The sequence below is a fragment of the Temnothorax nylanderi genome, unplaced genomic scaffold (assembly GCF_030848795.1).
Source record: "Temnothorax nylanderi isolate EJ_2023f unplaced genomic scaffold, tnyl_v1.0 TNYL_tig1057_pilon, whole genome shotgun sequence".
Taxonomy (NCBI): Eukaryota; Metazoa; Arthropoda; class Insecta; order Hymenoptera; family Formicidae; genus Temnothorax; species Temnothorax nylanderi.
The window spans coordinates 7,501-20,850 of NW_027250119.1; the positions used below are offsets into that span (position 1 = coordinate 7,501).

The window sequence follows — 13,350 nt, forward strand, 5'->3', positions numbered from 1 at the left end:
TTTTAGAAAATAATTAGTATATTGAAAAGTCTATATAAATAAAAAGTATAATAAATACAAAGTCAAATAATAGTACATAATTAAAGTAAGGCGCCAGACTATTATAGGACAAGTTGCTGTTATACTGTATTATTATTGTAATTTCATGTACTTTTACGTCACTACGCATTATCATGTGCGTCTACATCATATCGGTATAACAGACATTCTAACCACGCAACTATCAATTTTAGTACTTAATAACTTTTTTCCTAATTGAGAACGACAATTTTAACTTATAGATTCATGTTTTACGCACCAAAATACACAAAATTAAAATTTTAGCCAAATTGGTGAGGAAGTCCTTTTCCTTCATAATTACCTTTTTTAAACCACATTTAACTGCAATAATTAATAAAATAAAATTAAATTATTTATATTCAACCAATTAATAATTTTTAAAATATAAGTAATTTATCTGAGACTATTTATTTATTATTGAAAAAATTAATAATTATCTTTCACTAAATATTAATTTTCAAATAAATAGTAATTTATTTTTTATAAACTATCTATTAATTATTTTAATAATAAAGAATTTATTTCTACTAATTACCAGTTTACAAAAGAAATTAATTCATTTTTACCTAAATACTAACTTTTACAAACTAGATATTTTTCTCTGACAAATTACCAATTCTTTAAGTAATCTACACTTCTCACAAAAATTAAAGGAACACTAAATTTATCTTTAAAAATAGGCAAAATTCAAGCAGCTGTAACTTTGTTAAAAATGAACAAAATTTAAATTTAAAAAAAGGATTTTAAAGCTTGAAATTTCTACTTTCGAAAGCTTACTATTATTTTTTAGTTTCTGTGAGTTTGGTAATTTTTACATATAGAAAACTACGAGCTGGACAAAATAGAAAATTTTTCTCTCACTTTGTGGGCCTGTTACGTTCACAAAAAAAATTCGCAAAAATTTTCGACTTTCTAACGTGAAAGCTTGAAGTTTTCCTTGCAAAATCTTTTTTTAAAAATGTTTTTACGATTTTTTGTTACTAATTTATCGCGGATTGAACAAGAAATGAGCTTTTTGACTTTGGTTGCTCATAACTCCCTTAGAAATCATCGTATCGTAATTCAAAAAACAGATTCTTAAAGCTGAAACTTTGCTCTATTAAACGGTATAATTGCCAAATTTTTTTAAATAACGTAGATATGATACAAATTGATGAAAATAATGTAAAACATAGCGATTTTTCTCTTTTTCATTTTGACCCAGAAAACAATTGTACAGAACAACAACGCAGACACGTAGAAACATTAAAAAAAAAAAATTTGCAAGGAAAACTTCAAGCTTTTACATTAGGAAGTAGAAAATTTTTGCAGATTTTTTTTGTGCACATGACAGGCCCACAAAGTGAGAGAAAAAATTTCTATTTTGTCCAGCTTGTAGTTTTCTATATGCAAAAGTTACCAAACTTACAGAAACTGAAAAATAATAGTAACCTTTCGAAAGTAGAGGTTTTAAGCTTGAAATTTAAATTTCGTTCATTTTTAACAAAGTTACAGCTGCTTGAATTTTGTCTATTTTTAAAGATAAATTTAGTGTTCCTTCAATTTTTGTGAGAAGTGTATAATTTACTTTTACTTAAATATTATTAATTTTTATGTAAATAGTAATTTTTTGTAACTAATTACTAATTTGTTAATTCAATAAAAATTTAATTTGTTGTTATTGCTAATTTCGTGAATAATTAAAAAATAAAAAAAAAATTTTTTTTGCAGATTCTTGCTTAACACTACAAAATAGGTGATATCAGTACAAAATTACCTTTTTCAAAAAAGGTAAAAAAAGGCGCCAAGTACACGCAATGTATTTTGTAAATTCAAAAATCTAACCTAAGTGGTAGCTTTATTTCTTTTTCACAAAATTATATTACCTAACTTAACTCAAGTGACATGTATTTCAAAGAAAGATGTGAAATCTTTAATTTCTTCTTCACAAAATTATATTACCTAACTTAACTCAAGTGACATGTATCTAACCTAAGTGGTAGCTTTATTTCTTTTTCACAAAATTATATTACCTAACTTAACTCAAGTGACATGTATTTCAAAAAATGATGTAAAATCTTTAATTTTTTCTTCACAAAATTATATTACCTAACTTAACTCAAGTAACATGTATTTCAAAAAAAGATGTGAAATCTTTAAATTAAATTGCGCCAATTGTAAAGAGAATATGTATATTGTTTTGAAAGATAATTGTTGTGCAACTACTTTAAAGAAATAAAACCCAAGTGGTATATCTTCGTGTTCCTATTCAAGGGTCTTCCTATTCCAACCCAAGTGGTAATAGCTTCTTAATTCTCTTTAACAAATTTTTAATATTACAAAGAATTATTTTAATTACAAAGAATTAAAGAAGTAACAGTATAAAATAAAAATATTTAATTAAAACAAAATAAATAAATTTTTCTTGTAAAAAAAACTTGGCGCTGCTAGACTTTGAAATTTAAACATTAAAATTTAAACATTAGTACTAAGATTTTTGATTGAATAAAAAAACAATAAACATAATTTAGGGAAGAATGCGACAGGAGTAAAAAAGCAGCGCCAAGTTTTTTTACAAGAAAAATTTATTTATAACAATATAACAAAATAACAAAATGCCCAGATAACAAAATGCCCGCAAAGTGAGCTCACGACGCGTGCACGTCGTGCGGATAATTTGCACGGCGTGAACTCATGGTGCTAGACAGATGCGTCCTCAAATGATATTCATATGACTCGCACGCGTGAGTGCCGCATGCATGCGGGTCATATGAGCATCAATTGCTCTCACCTTGTACCCTACTTTTTAATATATATTTAATATGTACTATAATATGTACTATTGCAGTTATAAAAACGTTAAATTAAAGAAGACCAAATATATATTTATTTATAAACATTTTTATTTTAAAATTTGCACACACGTGAGTGCCGCATGCGTGCGGCTCATATGAGCATCAATTGCTCTCACATATATTATACATACATATACATATACGCTCTCATACATTTTATAAAGTTGAAACTCACTGAAATCTCAATAAAATCATATCTCGATACGACAGCAATTGTTGAAACCGACAAGTTTAAAGGACCCCGTACCAAATCACGGGAAAATGGATCCCGGTCAAATTGGCTAAAAATTTAGTATGATGTAGTTCATGACGTCCTGGTGAAAAGTGACCATGGACACAAAGTCCAAACATGGAGTTTTCGAGTTACAAAGCGTCAAACATCGGGAAAATGGGTTCATCGGCTCATGGTAGTCCTTAATGTGTACGGTCATGCTGGTGTGTGCCTGTGCGTGTGTGTGTGCGTGTGAGTGAGTGTGTGTGTAGGTGTAAATAATAATACCACGCGCGCGCGCGCACACACACACACACACACTCAGTCACTCACTCACTCACTCACTCACACACACTCACTCACTTACTTACTCACTTACACACACACACACACACTCATTCACTCATTCATACACACCACACACACTCACTCACTCACACACACTCACACACCCACACACTCTCACTTACTCACTCACTCACTCACGCATTCACACACACACACACACACACACACACACACACACACACACACACACACACACACACACACACACAGGCACAAACCAGTACGACCGTACACAGGACTACTATGAGCCGATGAACCCATTTTCCCGATGTTTGTCGCTCTGTAACTCGAAAACTTCATGTTTGGACTTTTCACCAGGACGTCATAAAGTACATAATACTAAATTTTCAACCAATTTGACCGGGGTACATCTTCCCGTGATTTGGTGCAGGATCCTTTCGCATGTGTCACATGAAAATCTTTATATTAAAACTGTTCGCCGCAACAGTGATGCAATATATAAAAGTAAGAATTCGTATGTATTTGACCGGAAATGAATGTCCGGTAAAAGAATCTACATATGAAATCGTTTGTATTTCGTATGAAGACTTTTGAAGTGCAATTGAAAAGGTTTGTGAGTCATTCAGTTAATTGTAATTAATTAATCATTTTTTCACCATGCACTTAGCCGGAATAGATAAATTAAACAAAGTTTTTATATCGAATCGTTTGTATTTCGTATGAAGAGTTATGAAGTGTGATTAAAAAGGTTTGTGAGTCATCCAGATAATTGTAATTAATTATTTATAAACCATGTACCTAGCCGAAATATAGATTTTTAGTTATTTGTGTTAAAAGAAGAAGGCGCTAGTGTTCCCGAAGGTCCGTCTGCAGTAGAGAATTAATATAAACGCGTTTTACAAATTATTTTATACTGAAATAAGTAAATATACAGGCTATAAGCCTGTAGCTATAAGCGATAGTTCCTAATTAAGTTTGTCACTCATATATTTCCATCTTGCAGAGGACCTCCGTAACGAGATCAAAGATGTACCAGCTGTGCAGGGTGAAGAGGTTATCTCAAACGCCCTGCCACAGTCCAAGAGCGACTCAAATGTCATTACCGCTGAGAAGTACTTCTTGCCATTTGAGTTAGCATGTCAGAGCAAGTCACCGCGGATTGTGGTGACAGCACTGGACTGCCTGCAGAAGTTAATCGCATATGGCCATCTCACTGGCAATGTGTCTGATTCAACGGAGCCTAACAAGCTGCTGATTGTGCGCATTGTCGAGACAATTTGCGGTTGCTTCACCGGTCCCCAGACCGATGAGGGTGTGCAGCTGCAGATTATTAAAGCTCTGCTGACTGTAATGACAAGCCAGTATGTGGAGGTACACGAGGGTACGGTACTGTTAACAATTCGTACTGTTTACAACGTTTATTTGGCGTCGCGCAACCTGGTGAATCAAACAACAGCCCGTGCGACTCTCACGCAGATGATCAACGTGATCTTCGCGCGAATGGAGACTCAGGCGGAGGAAGAGAACGTGAGGCTTGATGGGGAACATCAGCAGGAGGGTTCTGTCATAGCAAACGGCGAAACTGAAGCCGAGCTAAGTCCAGAGAATGCTCCTAGTAATGATAACATTGATTCTCAAACGATTGTAGAGAGTATTCTTGATGATGTAGTAAAATCCGTGGTGCCATTGGAAGAGAAGGTCAGTTTGGAGAACGGCAGTCCGGAGGACAACGGTGACGAGGCGGCCGCTGAGAATGACAACATGGTAACTGCGAAATTCACCCATGTGCAAAAGGATGCAGTCCTGGTGTTTCGCGCTCTCTGCAAGCTCTCTATGAAACCGCTGCCGGACGGCACTCCCGATCCAAGATCACACGAGCTCCGTTCCAAGATCTTGTCGCTTCAGTTACTTCTGGGAATCTTGCAGAATGCCGGTCCAATATTGCGTTCTAACGAGATGTTTGTTATCGCCATTAAACAGTACTTGTGTGTCGCGCTGTCGAAGAATGGCGTGTCTTCGGTGCCGGAAGTGTTCGAGCTGTCGTTAGCACTGTTCCTGGCGCTGCTTGCCCGTTTCAAGATGCACCTCAAGATGCAGATTGAGGTGTTCTTCAAGGAGGTCTTTATGAACATCCTCGAGACCTCTAGCAGCTCTTTCGAGCAGTGGATGGTCATACATGCGCTTACGAGGATCTGTGCGGATGCCCAGAGCGTCGTCGACATCTACATTAACTACGATTGCGATCTCTCAGCAGCGAATCTCTTCGAGAGGCTCGTCAATGATCTCTCTAAGATTGCTCAAGGTCGTCAAGCTCTGGAGCTAGGTGCATCGCCAAATCAGGTGCGTTATAAGAAAGAGGATGACAGGATAGATGTATTATTTGAAACAGAGAATGTTCTTCGAAACAAGCAATATAAAGTTTTGTTTGTAATATTAGTGTCTTGCTCTTTCAGGAGAAATCTATGCGCATCCGTGGTCTCGAGTGCCTTGTGTCTATTCTGAAGTGCATGGTGGAGTGGAGTCGGGATCTTTACGTGAATCACAGGTGCCAACGGATCAGTAACCATTGTCAAATCCACCGGATACGACGCCGGAGACCCCGCTACCGCGTTACGGCAGCGCTGGCAGCCTCTCGTCGGCCAACTCCAGTCTGACTGGCAACAAGGAGGTGCCGGACTCGCCGGAGCAGTATGAAGTACAGAAACAACAAAAAGAGGTATGGGAGGCCGGTATCGAGATCTTTAGCCGGAAGCCCGGCAAGGGTGTACAGTACTTGCAGGAGCAAGGACTGCTCGGTACTTCGCCGGAGGATGTGGCCAGGTGGCTGCACCTGGACGAGCGGCTCGACAAGACCGCCATTGGAGACTTTCTGGGCGACCATAATCATAACCAGGTGACGAGGAGAGCGCGGATACAGCCTACGTTCTCGGCTTCTCAATCATAATGCTGACCACCGATTTGCACTCAGGTTAAGAATAAAATGACCAAAGAACAATACATCAAGTACGTATAGCAATTTTTAAAGTTAATTAAAAAATTATGTTTTACATACATATAATTATTAATATTGAGAAAATTTTATGGTATTTAAGTTTATCTTTGTTAGTATATTTTTATTAATTTTTTCTTATTTTATTTTATTATTATTAATATTATGTAATAATTAGTAATATAAAAATGCATAGGAATCGCTCTTTATATCAAATCAAATGGTATAATCTCTTTAATTATAGACTTGAAGAGTCTTTTCTTATTTTTATTTTCTTTCATTCATCAGGCTTAATTGGCGCATCAACGACAATGAGGATCTCCCTGAGAAATACCTATCTGGGATCTACGATGAAATCGCTGGCAACGAGATTAAGATGAAGTCGAACCCTTGCACGTCGTTGAATATATATTTGAAGTCATAACTGGTTATATATTAATAGAAATGTTATTTCATCGATGAAGACTTGAAGGGGATCTATTCAAGGAGTTTTATGTATATTCACATGGAATCAAATTCGTGGACGAGAAAACAATTTTTAATTTAAAAGTTGAAACGCGTTTTAAATTAAAATTGGACATGCCGACTAATCGGAATATATAATGCAGGATGTTTGTATTTTTGTCAGTAAATGATACATTCTTACACGTATGCTACGTATATACAATGGGCAGTGAAATAATTAGAATTGCAAATTTGTATTATTTAAGACATATATTGATGTTGAGAATTTATACATATATATTTTATCTACTAAGAGAAATAAATTTTTATTACATTATTTCATCACAATTATATCCTCTTCATATCCAGTGTTCCTTTTTTTAGCATTACTGACATGCTGAATAACATAAACTATTTTATTAATATGGATATTTCCATAAAGCAAGACAATTTTATAGCTTAAATAAATACTTTTACAATAAGTAGTATAACATAAATGAAAGAAATACAAATTGTAAGTTGTCGCATTTAAGATATAACTTTAATTTAAGTATATAATATTATATCACATCGCGTTAAAATCATCGTATATTTAGATGCACTGTATAATAAATCACGTCTTATTGTTAGAGTTCTAAAAATTTTACCATCTTCATGTTACATAATTTATTAAGGGAACGGGGGGTAGCCCCGTCTTCAAGTATACCGTGTAGTTATGGACATTGTTTAAACATTCTGCATATGTCGAGATACTATCGCTTATAGCTACAGGCTTATAGCTACAGGCTTATAGCCTGTGTATATTTATTTATTTCAGTATAAAATAATTTGTAAAACGTTTATATTAATTCTGACTGCAGACGAACCTTCGGGAACACTAGCGCCTTCTTCTTTTAACACGAATAACTAAAAATCTATATTTCGGCTAGGTACATGGTTTATAAATAATTAATTACAATTATCTGGATGACTCACAAACCTTTTTAATCACACTTCATAACTCTTCATACGAAATACAAACAATTCGATATAAAAACTTTGTTTAATTTATCTATTCCGGCTAAGTGCATGGTGAAAAAATGATTAATTAATTACAATTAACTGAATGACTCACAAACCTTTTTAATTGCACTTCAAAAGTCTTCATACGAAATACAAACGATTTCATATGTAGATTCTTTTACCGGACATTCATTTCCGGTCAAATACATACGAATAAAGTAAGAAAGTAACACAGTTTTGAAAGTCATTAAGGTCGGTATTCATAGTTAGTGTTGTTCGCCCGCGCAATCATCGGATCGACGTTCTTCTTTGGCAATGTACATGTCGTCCTCGACGTCCACCGTAGACCAGCTTAGCACCCTCCTTGACTCCTTTCTGCACGAACTGAAGAAGTTTGTCCAGATGAGCCTTGTGATTCTGCGGCCCGTGAGCCGTACTCCTGTCCAGTGGATTGCCGATGGTGATTTTCTTCACCTCGTCGACCACACGTCTCACGAACTCGTCATGGATGGTCTTCTCGACGAAAAGTCGTCCTAGAGGACGGAAAAGAATTATTAAGTAATAGACAATTTAATTATATTGAAAGATTAAATCCTATCCTATTATTAAGGCTGATTTATAGAGGCCGTAACCGTTGATTTAAGCCGTAATCTTTAAGAAATTGACCAATCACAGTCGAATGTGAGAAGTACAATCGACTGTGATTGGTCAATTTCTTAAAGATTACGGCTTAAATCAACGGTTACGGCCTCTATAAATCAGCCTTTAATCGATGGAAAGTATTACGAACAAAGATATTTCTGAGATTAATTACTTAAAAAAAATCACCGTTTTAATTCCGAAGCAAAAGAAATAAATGTCCTACCGGCGGCGATGCGAGATGGGTATGGTTGAACCGTGAATCTTGTCGCACCAGCTGGCGAAGTAGCGCCAGGTCTCGATGGACATGCCTATATGGGTTTTCAGAGCGAGTCGTATCCGTGCTGCTACTGAGCTTGTTCAAATCGGATAAGGAACGCTCCTTCTCTTCAAGCACGCTTCTGGCCTTATCCAACCAAATCGAGAACGTCGTGAGTTCATTCTTGAACTTTGTTAATTCATCTCTGGCACCAATGAGACGTTTCACTAATTTGTCAGTGCGATCTAACGCTTTGTCAAATCTGGTTTTAAGAGATCGACCGTTCTTCTCCAAAGTAGACACTTCGTCGCTGGATAACACATTGCTGCCCGTCAAGACGACCTATCGAATCTGATCCAGGTAGGATAAAACGGATCGACTGTGCGATTCAAGATCTTCCTTTATTTCTTTCATGATAATTATCTGCTTTCTTAACTGCTCTACGTTTTCCTTGACGGTATCTTGATTCGCCAGCTTGTCCTCAATTTCGGAGATCCACTGCAGAAGCTTAGAGAGCGTCTCGTCACAGAGCTTATACTTTTCCTCCACCGCTTGCTTAACTCGGTCCGCGATGTCGGCCCGCTCGGTGTCGCAGAGCTCCCGCTGGATCGCCTCGAGCAGCGACACCCGATGACCCTCCTCGTTCACCCCGCATGGACCTAACAGCCGATCGGCCAGCGCCGCGTCGATGATACCGTCGCGAGCGGCCTCCTCGATCGACACGCTCGTCCTGCCATTGCTCGACGTCACTATTCTACCGTTCCTAACGTCGAGGATCCTGAGCCGGATCGCCTCGCCTACGGTCAGGACCTCGCCGGTGCTCGGATCTACGATACCCCTAACGTCACGTTCTCCGCCCCGATAACACCCCCGTCGTCAATCCGCGCCACCATCCTAAGATCCCAAAGCTCGCTACTAAATCCACCGTCCATGACGGACGAGAACTCGTGCTGCTGCTGTTGAACTCTGTGCGGAACGTCCGCAGCGGCCTTTGTTCTTGAAGAGCGTAGATCGCACCGGAGTCGAGTCTCCAGAGTGGCCAGTTCTTCCTTGTGCTCCTCCATTAAATCCGCCAACCTGGAAAACAATAAAAAAAAGTATTTCTATCGTGACGTTAACTATGTATAACGTCTCACTTGAAAAGGACCTAATGACGGCCGAAACGTTGTGAGTTTAATAAATGGAAATTGGCCAGTTGGGTCGCTCAACTCTGAATTTTATTATTATCTACACACTGGCGGATTCAATAAATTACTCGATTGTTTAACTTACATTTATCTAAATGTTTTCTAAATCCTGAGTAAGTTTGCGGCGCGCCGCAACGCCGATTCCTTGCCGCTCTCCTTTCTCCCGGCCACGGGCACGGGACTCACGTGCAGGAGGAGAATGCGGAAGCCGAAGAACTCGGCGTTGATCGATCAGCTCGATCCTCTTCCTTTCTCTCTCGCTGCGTATCACACATGAAGCAATCGACGTCGCGTCGTCGCGGCCAACAGTTCGCCGTTTTTCGACCTCGATCTCGAACCTCGATCTCGAATTCGCGTCGATCGATTCCTGCAAAGGCAACAACATCCGAAGGAAATATCAGCGGAATCAGGATCGCACTCTCGATTTCTCTGTTTACAAAGCGGGGGGAAGGGACGACTCACCTTTTTTACGAATTGGCAAAATCTTGGCGATCCTCGACGCGCCCGCGTAATCCTCAATCGAGGACTGCCACTCCCCTCCGCCCGGCGTTGTCGATTCGATATTCCGTTTTCCTCGGTGTGTCTCGCGCGCGCCGCAACACCGATTCCTTGCCGCTCTCCTTTCCTTCCCGTGACTCACGGGACTCACGAGCGGGAGGAGAATGCCGCTCTTTCTCTCCCAGCGGCACGATCCTAATCTTGCGCGCACACACACCACTGCATCCAGGCGCACGCAGTTACGCGAATGGAAATTCCCGCTGATTTCCGCGACTCTGTCGATCGCAACCTCGACACTCTCAAACGCGACACTTTCGCAGGTCACTTTGATCCACGATGAGCGGAAGCCGAAGAACTCGGCGTCGATCCGATCGATCAGCTCGATCTTCCTCCTTACGACGGCGACGAGGGGCGAATGGCGAGGCGCGGACAGGCGGACAGGCGTGAGACCGCGCGAGCGGAAGCGTCCTGTTGAGATATAGGCTGGATTCGGGGAGCGCGCTATTAGCGCTATTTGCTTATTCTATCATCGTTTTACACCTGATGAGCGATAAAGATAGAATGATGCAATAGCGCTAATAGCGCGCTCCCCGAACGCAACCATAGGCTACTACGGTTCATTTAATGCTATAAATGCTTCGAAGCATTCTCTTCTCTTTTCTTTCAATGAAGAAAGAAGAAGACAAAGAACGCTTCGAAGCATTTGTAACATATCAAATGGATCGCAGCCATAATCGACCGGCCGGTCGCGCGCGGACACGCGAGATTCTTAAAATTCACCGCCAGACGGATAGGCAAGGCTCGAGGATAAGCCAGGAAGGCGTGGATGGCCCGTGAGGGCAGAAATAGGTACACGGGAACAGACTTTATTATCTAGATTATTTAGACTTTATCGCGGAGCACGCGAAATGTTACCGCGAGGGCGACGGAACACGAAGGACGACAAATGACAATCTAGCCGCTGCTGCCGGCACGTACACGCCAGTCGCCACGAGCGAGTCACGTAGGCGGGCGCGAACAATGAAAACACGCGGGGTCGCTAGGCCGGACCACTGAGGACAAGTTCGGGTGGAGATCGAGCTTGGATGAATAATTAACACATTTCACGATCTCATTATATATAGACCCTCACAATTTGCATAATTAAATAATATAATAAAAATAATAAAATGATATAATAAAATAACAATTACATTAAAATTGCTATTTTAATCGCTATGCGGGCATTTTGTTATTAAATATTATAATATAATAAATCGCGCGCGGATATTATAATATATATACCCCCAGATAACAATTCGTATGGGGTCATGTTACCTTCACGGCGTGATTATCACACCGTGCATGCACGAACGCATCATGCTCGCTTCACGAAGTGATTTTGGCATACGTACCCGAATTTATACGTATTTGTAACGTTTTTGCCATTTTATCTGATATTTAAATATTATTTTTATATGTAGTGCGATCTTTTACGATCAATATTATAATTCATCATCAATTATATATTAATCGTAAAAGATCGTACTATGCCATCACGTGTGTGTTCACTATGCTATTATGTGTGCGTAATCACTATGCCATCACGTGTGCGTAATCACTATGCCATCACGTGTGCGTAATCACGGTACCATCACACGTGTAATCACACGTCGAGAAGACCATCCATGACGAGTTCGTGAGACGTGTGGTCGACGAGGTGAAGAAAATCACCATCGGCAATCCACTGGACAGGAGTACGGCTCACGGGCCGCAGAATCACAAGGCTCATCTGGACAAACTTCTTCAGTTCGTGCAGAAGAGAGTCAAGGAGGGTGCTAAGCTGGTCTACGGTAGACGTCGCGTCGAGGACGACATGTACATTGCCAAAGAAGAACGTCGATCCGATGATTGCGCGGGCGAACAACACTAACTATGAATACCGACCTTAATGACTTTCAAAACTGTGTTACTTTCTTACTTTTAGGGGAGACCGGGGCTAGACCGTTAGTTTTTTTTCGGTGCCGATTTTTAACAACAAAATAAATAATTGTAGTTAAAATTGGTATACCACTGTAAAGAGTGAACCTTTAGCTACAAAATTTATACAGGAAATTTTTATCTACGTCGCTTTGTTTAACCGGTATAGAGCAAAAACGACAACGGTGCAAAAATTGAAATCTAAAAAATGCCGGGGTTGAACCGCCACCCCCCGGGGTTAATCCGTTACACTGCATTTTCAATACATATACGTACATTTAATCCTGAAAAATGATAGGATACATTTTAATAATTGTTTTTTAAGAGAAAAAAAAATTTATTTCAAATTTTTATGCGAAACATTAAAAAATAATTGTTTTACCTAATCCATAAAACAATTTAGGCACGTGAATACAGAGGTTAACCAAATCGTAAACTCCCCAACGGCACGTCACATTGTCAACGCGGGCAACCACGGGGAACACGCGTGACGGCGTTCCGGTGCCATAGGATCAGCGCGGACCCTCGAGCAACCTAACCAAGCCGCGTTTCTCGCGGGTGAGCGATAAATAGCGACAGGGGGGTTAGAAAAGCTCGCGGTGGAGCGCGACCATTTTACCGACTCGACGGCGTCCTCGCGCCGATTCCTCGACGCGCCGACGACGACGACGACGACGACGACGATGACCACCATTGACACCACCACCACTACAACGGCGGCGACAATGACGCCGAGACGATGCGGCGAACGCTGGACGATGCGGTCGCACGCGCGACTGTCACTGGACACAACGACCAACAACGACGATCTACCGCGCGCGCGGCATGTCAACTCTCGCGTGGAAATCGCGGGATCTCAAAGCCGTGCCGTGTCTCGCTGTACCTCGCCGACGTGCCGTGAGCGCGAGCGATCTCGAAAACAACGGTCCGCCATCTTTTCGGTCGGCCAAAACACCCGT

At 39.9% G+C, this 13,350-nt stretch overlaps 1 pseudogene; it reads left to right on the forward strand.

Annotated features, from left to right (window-relative positions):
• Positions 1-4,383: 4,383 nt before the first annotated feature.
• Positions 4,384-7,124, forward strand: LOC139786511 (brefeldin A-inhibited guanine nucleotide-exchange protein 1-like; annotated as a pseudogene).
• The last annotated feature ends 6,226 nt before the right edge of the window (positions 7,125-13,350 follow it).